The sequence below is a fragment of the Magnolia sinica genome, chromosome 3 (assembly GCF_029962835.1).
Source record: "Magnolia sinica isolate HGM2019 chromosome 3, MsV1, whole genome shotgun sequence".
Taxonomy (NCBI): Eukaryota; Viridiplantae; Streptophyta; class Magnoliopsida; order Magnoliales; family Magnoliaceae; genus Magnolia; species Magnolia sinica.
Window position 1 is genome coordinate 60,511,117 of NC_080575.1, and position 13,216 is coordinate 60,524,332.

Consider the following 13,216-nt stretch of genomic DNA (forward strand, 5'->3'; position numbering starts at 1 on the left):
ACAAGAGGGGCATTTAGCTTGGCACATGCAGCTGCAAGTTGCACACCCCAAATACAAAAGAAGAAAATGATGATGATGCTCAAGATTTCTAACAAATGCAAAGTTTACATATGAAATTCTTTTGTGAAACTGCTACAAATCAGATAACATAGCTCAACTCAACTCCCTCATGGATATCAAAGCTAGGATATCAAAGACCCAGAGCTGCAGCAAAACCATGCATGTTGTATAAGATCACGCTAGGTAACAGTTCTTTGGTGGCATCATCTTGAGATTTACTACACAGTTCATTAAGGGGGGAAAAGGCATGAGACAGGGAGCAATGCTCAGCCCACGCACGTGCAGCCTACCAGAACGGCATCACGAGGGTCAAGTAATTCCACGACCTGGCCCAAGAATCAGGTGTTGCACATTAACCAGTTGAGCTTGGGCCACAGTTACAAAACAAACTTATATCTGGAAAATTAATAATAATAATAATAATTTGTTGGAAGAATTCCAAATTGTTTCTAACATTGTGGCCCACCTAATGCGCGGAACAAACTTGATTTTTGGTTGAGAACGTCTAGACGGTTAGACCCATTTATTGGACAGACTGGATATTGCACCAGTCTGCCATGTTGGCATGGTATATAGATGCCAAGCCATGTACACATGCATGGGACAAGCAAACCTCTGCCGTAGGTTCCTTTTAACGACGAGAATCAAAATGAGGACTGCCAAAATGCGGAATTTTAGAATACCGAGACCAACACACTAGTTAGGCTCTTATAAGTCATCCAGGGCAATGGTCTGATGGGCCCCACCAAAAATCTCCCAATGGGGAGAGTCATAACCCTCCATTCAGTGCGTTGTAGATTGTTAAAAGATGCATCAAAGGGGCATTCAACAGGAAAAAAAAAACAAACGCATACACAATGATCAGATAGATTGCTAGGGTATTAGGCACTGCAAGGAATATCAGATTGACAGTCTGCTCTGGCTCACTGAAACATGGGTTCCACTTTCATGGACCTAGTGCCCGAACCTACCATGCATATCCTATCGGAATTTAAACTTGATGAATCATTTCTTCATCAATCATCTAATAAACCAATTCAAGAAGACAAAAATGCCCCAAACAAAACAACAAGAACGAAAAAAAAAAAAACTGCAGAATTATTCAGAGCCAAAAGATTCAAATATCTAAATCACACGCCAAAGTAAAATTGAAAGTTTCACTCAATATGAATGAAAATCATTTCTTTTCGGGTTCATCCTCTGTCTTTAGCCCATAACGGCGGTTGAACTTGGCAACCTGGCCAAGGCTCTGGGCAATCTGACGCCTCGCTCTAAAATGATAGACTTTACCCGTGTCATGTATTCTAGTCATCATAACCTGAATCAGTCTTCCACTCTGTGTCACATATGATATCCATTGCATCTGGGGGTGCAATCCTTTCCTCATCTTGAAATCTGAACAGCCACATTACAGAAATTTAACAATGAAAATAAGAAAACTCAACAATTGCAAGATGCACGTAGTTCCACTCATCATGTAGAATGGGTTGAACAATGGCTATAAGCTCACACAAGATACTTTAATGTCAGCTCTTTCAGCCAAAAATATAGAGGAGATTTGTACAAAAACAATTTAGGGTTTTCATTGCCGCATGTGCCAACTCTGAACAAGTCCAAGCACCCACTCGTTAGGTTGGCAGCACGTGTATGAACGAAAAATGAACACTTAGGGCCTGTTTGGTTTTCCAATTACAACAGTACATGGCTATAAATGGATAATGATTATTCACTCTTGTAATTGTATGGTGACGTCACTTTCCTTGATGATTTTGCCACATTGTTTGTTTCACCTAGAATCACTGTAAAAATGGTAGTTTTATGATTTGAAAATGTAAAGATTGCAATTTACTTTACCTACTTCTACAAGTGTATTTCACTCTCGATTTACGAGCCCTAACTCCTCTTTAAACAAACAGCCAGAAATGATATGATGGCTCATTTACTTTGCATTTCATAGGAAATTGGAAAACCAAACAGGCCCTTGGGAGAAATGGACCAACAGTCCAAATTCAGCATACGTGTAGTCGACAGACCAGCCTAATCATTGGGCCAGGAAATATTTGCAGTGGGCTCTAGATGAGTGACCTAGATATTGCACATGGTACATTGGCATTTGTGCCATGAAGAAACCTTTCAACCATCTTGGCATAGTTTGCTTAAACGCTCTCTATTGGAACCAGTGTTTTCAGTAGCGTACGCGTCGTAGCGTAGCGCTCCAAAAACGCTATGTAGCGTGTACAGTAGCATATATCCCCTGTAGCGCACGCTACAGGGGTCGTAGCGTACGCTACGGAAGCGTAGCGTGTATCACAGGTAGCGTGCGCTACTCTTTTTTTTTTTTTTTTTACACTACCGTAAATGGTGGTGAACTCAAACCACAGCGGTAACTTAAGTTTTTTTTTTTTTTAATTTAAAAAAAAACTATTCGAATAGTATTCGACAGCCGGCCCTAACCCGACACCCGACGCTGCTTCCTCTCCCCCTCTTCAATCTTGCAATCGAAAGGTCCTTCGAAGGGGCTTCTTTGGCCGATTGTTGGAGACTACAAGGAGCTCCATTTGGTGCAGTTTCATCAACAATGGAGAAGAAATGACAGAGAAATCGGATTTCCCCTATTCTGGTTGCAATCGGCTATGGAGCTTGAACTTTCACATATTTCATTAATTCAATCTCATCTTGAGAGAAAAAATAGGTACGCATGTTCCTTTTTTTTTTTTTGAATTTCTTTCGATGTACAATGAAAATAACTTGGCATTTTGAGTTTTTCTTATTTTTTCCCTTTTAAAATGCCGGTTACTGTGCGTTTTTTTAATTTTTATAATTTTTTTCATTTCTTTTTCAATATCTCTGTAGATGTAGATGTTTTTTTGTGGTACGGCCCACGTGGGGCCCACTGAGGTGCGTGAAGGGGTGGATTTGCATTGTTTTCTATGGTATGGCCCACGTGGGGCCCACTGAGGTGTGTGAAGGAGTGGATTTGCATTGTTTTTCTATGTTGTGGCCCACGTGGGGCCCACTGAGATGCGTGAAGGGGTGGATTTGCATTATTTTCTATGGTGGGCCCATTGTGGTGTGTGTATGTGTGCATTGTTTTTTATTGTGTTATTTAATATTTATCATATATATATATATATATATATATAAATAAAATAAAAAAATATAAGTATTGTGTAGCTTACGCTACACGCTACACAATTTCGCCATACGCTATAGAGGGTTGAACGCTACGCAACACGCTACTGCTATTTAAAACACTGATTGGAACATAAGAAATCTCCCTTCTAAAGATCAATGCAACATTTTTAGTCCAGTCATGCAATCAATGACTATGTAACAAGATTCATGGTTCTCTAAACAAGAAGAGAAACCCATCATCTAATCTGAACACCAGCTAGGCAAGTTAACCACCGTAACTCATCAGTTCCAGCTAGTAGTAAATGGCTTTTGATAATTGCTAGCACTGAAAATATGTATGTGATCAGATGGGGTGATTTCTCAAAAATAGGAGGGAAAAAACAGCATTTTCGACCAAATAGAACCCTAACTTGTTTTTATGGATATTCCAGGTGGCTCAACTCTACTTTGTGACATCAGAATAACATTATGAAATACTATATGTGGTTGTATACACCTATATTTTGATAATTTATAAAATTGGGTGTTTTTTAGTGCAATTCTCAAGTTTTTCCGACTTGCTTCTAAAAGCTCAATTGCCTTGCGCTCCTTCAATGAGACCGGCACATTGTTGGTAGAGACAGGTGCAAAATTCAGTCATTTTAAATCTGAATTTCTATGCTTCAAGGAGCCTGTCCATTGACAGGTCGACCACTCCACCTCGAACATATTAAGAATGCACCACCAAACCCCTGAGAGAATGATCAGTGAATTATGGGATAGCTAAAAGAATCCCCAATGGCAGACACTCCAAGAAGCTTCATATAGAGGACCGAACAGTAAATCCAAGTGATTTCCACAATCTGATTCTTTTATTGATTCCTGAAAACAGGATGAACATGCCTTCCCAAGAGAGAGTTGGGCAAAAGAAATGATCTGTTAATCACTATGATTCCTTTTCAAACAACTCCCCCCCCCCCCCCCCTTGGGGCACACACATGCATAGGACAACCATCCATCAAAATTACAGAGCGAACCTATAGACATCCCAAAGAGAAGTTGGAATGGGCAATAATCGCACCATGCTTCCTCCTAGAATAGAATTTCTAGGACCATTCCCTTCACCATATTCAGTTCCTTCATTGCAAAAGTCTCCACTTTCTGAATGGTTCTCCAAGCTCCTGCCGTTCTATAGGTGGGGCACGGGCAAGGACTGCACTATTATCCCTAAGGCTATATTCGGCCCTTGTAACCTACTTCCAGAGGCTATCTTCACCTAATGCAAACCACCAAAACCATTTTCCCAATGACACGTGTTCACTGTCTTCAGCCTTCTTGTGCCCAACCCTCACATCTTCCGTTCACATACTTCTTTCCATTCTACCAAATGATACTTCCCCATACCAATTACCATCCACAAACAAGAGATGAGTTACTTGAAATTTTACTTAATGGTAATTATATATTAGAGATCTTGATCTATAATAGATAATTACTGCTAACATGAACTTTGTATGTATCAGAGATCTTTATCTCTAATACATAATTACAGTTAACGAAAATGAGATGAACTCATTTTTATGCATCTACCAAACAGGGCCTAAGATGATAGTGGTGATGGTGATGGTGATGGTGAATGATTTTTTCCTTTTTTCTTTTTCTAGATTGACGGCAAGAATGAATGAAATGTTATTGAAAAGAACAAACAAAAATACCATAGCATACACACAATTTATGAATAATTGCATCATTTGAAACAATTTAGCATTCCCAAAACAGCATTGGCCTAGGCACTCTGTGTGCAGGATTTTGCAATGTGATTCACTTATTTGAATGTGTTGACAGGAAATATCCATTCTTTGACCACCCCAAAGCATCTACAACTTATCACAGAATTGGCCCCTCACTACTAAGCCGCCAAATGCATTAGTTAGACTACCTTTGGCTTTTTGAGTACCAGAAAGAGAATTAACCTAGAGTCAAACAACATGTAAGACACCTTAGCTACATCCCACAAATGCCAACCTCAACTCAACACCCAAGATCACTAAATCGGCCTTATTATTCAATAATTGGTTGCCTACCTGACATGAATCCTCCTTGCAAGGTAAACCTAGCCAAGAACTAGCTGGTGCATTGCTATGATACTTGTGTCATTATGCATTAAACTATAAATATATTGTAACAATGTCTTGATACAATGCGAATTCATAAATTTCATCATGCATATTATATATATATATTTATCTCTTTACTATGTTCAGAAATTTTCAATATCAGGTATGCTAACCCTCGAAGAGAGGGAAAAAAAAAACCAGAGAGAGAGAGAAGAAAAGAAATAAAATAAAAATAAAAAAGTAAGAAAGCAAGAAAGAAAGAAAGAAAATTTGATTTCATCTTTATAATCGTATGAATACCGCCGTGGACCCAAACCTGTTTCTGTATCCAAATTATTCAAGTTGTCGAGATGCATCATATCCATATCGATCCATATTTGTACCATTGTATCATCAAGTCCAATGACCATTGTTTTGATAAGCAAGAAATGTACAAACAACCACAAGAACTAGCACTTGTTATGGAGCAAAACAAGAAGAGAAGAAATAACAAGATGTGTTTGGATAGAGAGAAATCAAAACCATGGACGTAGAAAAGCAACAGGGAATCCTCACGAAATGGAAAGCTCATGAATTCCAACTCTAATTTTGTCGTTTGGTTTGGAGTGCAGTTTTCTATGGAAATGTCAAAAAATTAACACTCAAACAACAGCAAGAGTTGACACTCGTAACCTTGAAAATCTAGAAAGTTTTTTGATGGTCATCGTGTCCACATTTTCAAGTAAAACCTTGGAAATGGAAAACAGTTTCCATACCTCATTGTTTTCTCAAACAGGGAAATAGTAGGTTTCAATGGAAAATGTTTCCATTTCCGAAGTATTCGACGTTCCTAACATCCCTAAAGGAAGAAGAAAATAGGGAAGGGGGGGTTGTTTGTCCATCTATGGACCTAACAACCTGAAGAAACAAACAAAATTTGGGTGAGTTGAATAAACAAAAAGGTAAATTTTCCACGGGGCATGGGAGGCAATTTCAATGTCGTCCAGTTTTCTCATGAAAAACTGGGTTGTTTTAGAGTGCATATGAGCAAGCAGAGTTTTGCTAATTACATGAGAGCCTCAAGAAACCAATTTAAGCTCCTCTCAGTGGTCACCTAGTCATGTGATCTAACAATAGGAAAAAGACTGATGATATGTGAACTCAACCGGTTTTTCATCGTAGTTAATGAAAAGATGTACGAGAAAAAAGAGAGAAGAGAGTTGAGAAAGAGAATGGAAAAGGAGAAAGGGGGTTAGGGTTAGATGCCCTGCCCCCTTGCTTTTATTCACTTAAAAACCAAAAAATAAAAATACCCAAAATACCCATCACTTGTTAAAAATTGATTTATGCACCTTAGCACTCAAATATCCGCATCTCTCATACATATCATGCAAACATTAGGGCAAGCCAGAGACCACTTTTGCAGGTTACCATTGGTGAGGACCCGCTTCCTTCCAACCAGCCATACAAAAGCCACAACTCTAAGGGACACACCATATCTCCAGGAATAGTGAGTCTTGGCCTTCAATCCTGACTGTGTTTGCCGATTCAGACCATAGAAAGACCAGACAGAGAAGTAACCAAATTTGTGACTAAGCTAGACCATCGCATCCCGATTCCCTTCAATGGGGTGATAGTCTGTTAAGAGATCAAGAAGCCACACAAAATCTTCCAATTCCTCGTCTCGAAGACCCCTCCTACACAAGGGAGCCCAAACCACCTAAGCCCCACATTTATAGTAGCACTGATCAACTATAATGTTTTTCCTTGGGGAAAGACTCGCATAGATGTTTGGCTAGTTTTCCAATGCACAAGGGAAGGCTGAGATAAGTAGAGGGGAAATCATCCAGCATTACACCTAAAGACTGACACCAACCTCTTAACCTCCTCATAAGCAGGGTATCCCAAATCGGTTATGTATCGGCCGTAACGGTCGATACGTAACACTAACGGTGGGGCCCGTTACGTGATACGGGGGCGTAACAGGCAATGGGCCGATATTGTAACCGTAACGGCCGTTACGGACTCGTAACGGCTGTTACGGGCCTTGAAAAAAAAAAGTTACCTTTTTCCTTTCTTTTCTTCTTCTTCTTCTTCTTCTTCTTCCTCTTCTCGGACAGCTGCGGCTGCAACCTTCGTTTTCTTCTTCTTCTTCTTCTTCTTCTTCTTCTTCTCTCTCTCTCTCTCTCAGTTCTTTCCCTCTTTCCCTCTTTTTTCTTTTCGGTTTCCCTCTGTCCTCTATTATTTTTTTTTTGTTGCAGGTGTACCACACACCAGCTTAGTTGTTGTGTACGTGTCGCGCTAAGACGAGCGCTAACACTCCTCGAGCTCCGAGTTGTACGAACGGTTCAAAGGAGATCAAAGTTATATGGGCTCCACAGTAATGTATTTATTATATCTACACCATTCATCTATTTTTAAATATCATTTTAGAGCATTACCCAAAAAATGAATCGTATCCAAAGATCGTCTGGACCACACCAAAAATAGCAGCGGAGATGATGATTTTCACCGTTAAACAATTCGTAGGCCCACCATAACATTTATTTTCCATCCAATCTGTTCATAAGGTCAAAAAGACCTTAATGAAGAGGAAAAACAAATTTCATATTGATCCAAAAGTTCTGTGATCCCAAAAAAGGTTTCAATGGTAGGCGTTCAATCCCCCACTACTTTTTGCAGTGTGGTCCACTTGATAATTAGATCTGTATTATTTTTCGTGTCAAGCCTTAAGACGATCTCGTCAAATGAATGGATGGTTTAGATATAACACATTCATCACGGGTGGGGCCCAAAAAACTTTGACACGTGTGCAACACTTCACCATCCGAGTCCCGCCTAATTCGAGCCCTTAAAAAATTGTACACGAGACATGTTAACTTAAAATTTACCAATTAAATTATGAACTGCAATTGCTAACTCACAATGCCAAAATCAAATTATTTGAATAGTTTTGATTGTTATTTTGTGGACTTTTATTTTTTAAAATAGGGCTTTTGATTTTTTTCATGATTCACTATCCAATAAATGTCCACCAATACATAAGTGGTAAAATAGCAATAAATTGTATGAATTTGAGGCTAATTTGGGGCATAGATTGGTCCTTCAAGTCAGCCCGAAATTGGCAACGTCATCTACCTGAATTTAATTTCATTTTTTTAAAGAACTATTGGGAGAAAAATATTAAATTGTTAAGTATATAAATTAGATATTTAGAAAATTAAATATATGAATTTTGTAGTCAAATTCAGGTCACCTGATTCAAAAATTAATCAAACAGTCTGATACAACTTCTCACCAAAGAGTGGACCGTTACACCACCATAAACATGTTCCAATTTATAAATGAATGCATATTTGGAATGTTTAGAATATTCCGGATTTAATCCATATTTTTTTGGCAAAAAAATAAAATAAAATTGCGCCATTACGGCCCGTTACGCCCCCGTATCCATATCAGTTTTAGAGGGCACCGTTACGCCAACCGATACCGATACGGGATACCTTGCTCATAAGGAAGTCCTATGCCCAAAATCTCACTTTTCAAGCAGTTAATGTTCAGGCTTGACACCGCCTCATTGCACCACACTATCTTCCTCATGTTCTCCACCAACACATATGCTGCCTCCAGTGTTTTAAATAGCAGTAGCGTGTTGCGTAGCGTTCAACCCTCCGTAGCGTGTAGCGAAATAGCGTAGCGTGTAGCGTAAGCTACACAATACTTCTATTTTTTAATAAAAAAAGAAAAGAAAAATATGATAAATATTAATTAGTAAGAAAAAAGCAAAATATATAAAAGTCACATTCTTAAAAAAAAAACATGCATTACAGTGGACCCCACGCATGTGGGCCATGCCATACACACACCATAGTGGACCCGCCCATGTGGGCCATGCCATACACACACAACAGTGGACCCCACGCATGTAGGCCATGCCATACACACACCACAATGGTCCCCACACATGTGGGCCATGCCATACACACACCATAGTGGACCCGCACATGTGGGCCATGACATACACACACAACAGTGGACCCCATGCATGTGGGCCATGCCATACACACACCACAATGGTCCCCACGCATGTGGGCCATGCCATACACACACCACAGTGGACCCCACGCATGTGGGCCATGGCCGCGCATGTGGGTCATGGCATGAAACACCACAGAGGACCCCCACACGTGGGCCGTGGCATAGAACACTATAGTGGACCCCACGCATGTGTCCCACGTGATGGTTGGATGAGTCAAATCCATGCCATAGACACCACAGCCCCCATAAAAAGAAAAAAAATTGAAAAAAAAATGAAAAAATAACACAACATTTCAGTACAAATAAAAATAAAACTCATTAACAATGATTAAAGGGCTAAAACATGCCTTGAATAGAGATTTAATCAACTAAAAATTGATTTTTGGGAGTTACGTGTCCACCCAGCTGCGAAAAGAGAGATACGCGATTTCTCACTTGTTTGGGCTTCAATGCTTCTGAAATTCCAGCAAGATGATGCTCGTGTAATTCCGATTGAACTCCAAAAATCGGATTTGAGAAAGGGCTCTTCGAAATCTTGGAATCAAAGCTTCAAAAATGAGGAACCTGCAGCTGCTGCGGCACCGCAATGGGGCTGTTCGAAAGCCCTAATACGATTGTTTTAAGTTTTTAAAAAAAGTCTTATAATATGAGTCTAACACCACCTACTCAAAAGGAAAGATGCCCAGTCACCACCATTTAAAAACAAGTTTTTAACTAAAATGACTATTATTTTAAAATTCTTACGGTAGTCTTGAGGTGTACGCTATATACGCTACACGCTACTTATGTGTAGCGTACGCTACAGCCCTGGTAGGGCACGCTACTGCGTATTTATGCTATTCCGCATGCTACGTAGCGTTTTTTGTACGCTACGCTACGTAGCGTACGCTACACGCTACGCTACCACGCTATTTAATACACTGGCTGCCGCATAGAAAAGAATGGTATCATTGGCAACTACAAGTGGGAAATCAAGGGTCCCGAGCTCCAAACTTCGAATCCACAAATACGTGCCTCCTGGCCTTCAGTCAACATTTTGCTCTAAGCTTCAACCACCACAACAAATAAAAATGGATAATGGATCCCCCTACCGTAATCCTCTCAAAGCACTAAAGAATCCTTACAGTCCAACACTGAAAACAAAAACCTATCTGACACACTCGAGCAACCAAGCCCTCCATTTCTGACCATAGCCTAACCTCTCACGCATATAGTCCAAGAAACCCCAATCAACTTGATCGTAGGCCGTCTCGATATCCAGCTTACACGCCACCTCCGCCGAGCCTTCCTTATGCTTAGAATCAATGCATTCATGAGCAGCAATGCATTCATGAGCAGTTAGGGCACTATTCACAATCCCCCCCCCCAATGCACCTTGATTAACCAAGATGACTTTGGCAATTATTGCCCAAAATCTAGAAGCAAGGATTTTAGTGAAAATCTTATAGGGGCCCCCTATAAGGCTGATATGCCCGAAGTCCCTTCAAATTAACTGCGCCTTCGACCTTTGGCATAATAGCAATAAAAGAAGCTCCAAGTTCTTTCAACAGCCACACCTCTTGAAGAACTCAAAGACAACTTACCAGATCTTTCTTCACCACGCTCCAAAAGACTTGGAAAAAATCAGTCGAAAATCCACAGCTTCTTTCATTTCGTACTCGGCTACTAGACGTTCAAGAGCCCTCGCATCTATCAAGGATAGAAGATCAAACTGCAGATTGTCATTGTCCAATCTTAGCTTGATCATCTTATCACTTTTCAGCAAGTTCTTGTAATTTTGTATGCAAAATGATGTCTTAAGCTTGAGCCTTCTCCCTTGGAATATTTGCTTGCTTCTCTCAAGCCAAATGACCCACACCGTGATTTGACACACCATCTTGTATAGAAACTTTTCCTACATTACTCCAGGCCATAGATGACCATCCAAAAACCAGCTCAGTTACCTTATTTAGCATTACCCGGGCGATGCCAAACTTCTACAACACTAGAGTCCAAAACAAGGAGATTGTTTCAACCCATATATTGCCATCTTCAACCTACAAACCTTATCTAACTCCCTGAGCAACAAACCTAAGTGGTCTCTCAATATGTGTCTCTTCCATGAGATCTCCATGTACAAACACATTTTTAACATCAAGCTGAAAAAATCGCAAACTATAATTAATGGCCACAGAGATTATAACACAGATGGCAATGTATTTAGCAACAGGGAAAAAAGTCTCTGTGTAGTCCAAGCCAAGAGTCGGAATATAATGTTCAGCAACCAAACGAGCTTATCAACCTTTCCACAATACCATCAAGCTGAAATCCATAGCACACTTGCATCCATCTCTACTGGGATAGGAATAGGAGACTTCAATACAGGACTGAGAATTTTCCAACTCAATATATAACACACCACACAGGCATAAATATTACATACCGGACCCTACCCGACCACATTGCATAGCAAACGGTCTCCAAGAAATATATATATATATATATATATATATATATATATATATATATATATATATATTCAAAAAATCCCAAAATAAACCATAAATGTTCATCGGAAATGAAAAATAATTCATTAGCAGATATTAAGGGGCAAGAAAATACCTCTATCAAGCTCAAGAAGAGATCCGATCAATCAGAAAACTGAATATTTAAGCTTCGTAGTGATAGAGATGTGAAAAGGGGAAAATCTGTTTTTTTTTTTTTCTTCGTTTCAGCTCCAATGCTCTTGAAAATACGGCAAATGGAACTTCTTGCAGGATCAATTGATCGGCCAAAATCTCCTCTTCAATGGCTTTGCAGATTGAAAGAACCGGAAAATTGCATTTGGGGCCAGAGGTGTGAGCGCGTCGAGCTTTCGAAACCCTTAAAATTTTGTGAGAGTGGATTACGTGCGGCACCGGCCTTACCTAACACGGTGCGGCCCTGAGCGTGGGCCCACCTTGATGTATGTCTAGTATATCTACGCCGTCTATCCATTTTTCCAGATCATTGATCATGAGATAAAAAATGAAGCAGGTCCAAATCTTTGGTGGACCACGCTATAGGAAACAGCGGTGATTAACCATTAAAAATATCTGTGGGCCATAAAAATTTTAGATCAATCTAATATTTGTTTTTTCCCTTCATCCAGGTCGGTGTGACCTAATCAAAAAGTGGGATGGAAAATAAAAATTACGGTAGGCCCTGGAAACATTTAGGGCCTGTTTGGCCGGGCAGATCCCATGGTATTAGGAGGGATGGGATCAATTTTAAGGTAATGATAGTGGTGTTAGTGGATTGTCTTAAGATCCGTGGGATTGCTTATGTCTGGGTATGATTGGCACGCCGTGCATATCCCGGGATTTTACATTCCAATCCATCCAACCAAGGGATGGGATCAATTTTAAGGTAATGATGGTGATGTCAGTGGATTGTCTTAAGATCCATGGGATTGCTCATATCCCGGGACAAGTTCACCAGATCTGCTTGGCTCGTCATGCCTATCCCAGGATATTGCTGATCCCATCCCTCCTAATACCTTGGGATCTGCCTGGCCAAATAGGCCCTTAATGGTGGGCGTTCAATCCCACTGTTTGCTGCAGTGTGATCCACCTGAGATTTAGATTTACTTCAGTTTTTATCGCATTCCCTCGAATGATATGGAAAGATGGACGGATAGCATGGATATACTGCATATCCCCCCCCCCGATCACGGCCACACCGCCTCACCGAATTTGGAACCGTGGATTTCAAACCCTTTGGATTTTGAAATCATCCTGTTATGTTTGGCACCCTGAATTCAGGAATCCATGCATTCAGAAATCTGCATGGTATATTTATAGGGATTTGAATTTAATTGCTAAATCAATTTTAATATCTTTAATTAGTGTAGTTATGTAATGTTTGACACAATGGTTGTAATAAGCCCA

The 13,216-nt window shown here is 40.0% G+C and overlaps 1 long non-coding RNA gene across 1 annotated transcript; it reads right to left on the bottom strand.

Annotated features, from left to right (window-relative positions):
- Window positions 1-1,137: 1,137 nt before the first annotated feature.
- On the bottom strand, window positions 1,138-12,322 carry LOC131239951 (uncharacterized). Its single transcript, XR_009168523.1, has 2 exons — window positions 11,910-12,322; window positions 1,138-1,455 (listed from the first exon to the last, which is right to left on the bottom strand). It is a non-coding gene; the product is annotated as an uncharacterized LOC131239951 (long non-coding RNA).
- Between the last annotated feature and the right edge of the window lie 894 nt (window positions 12,323-13,216).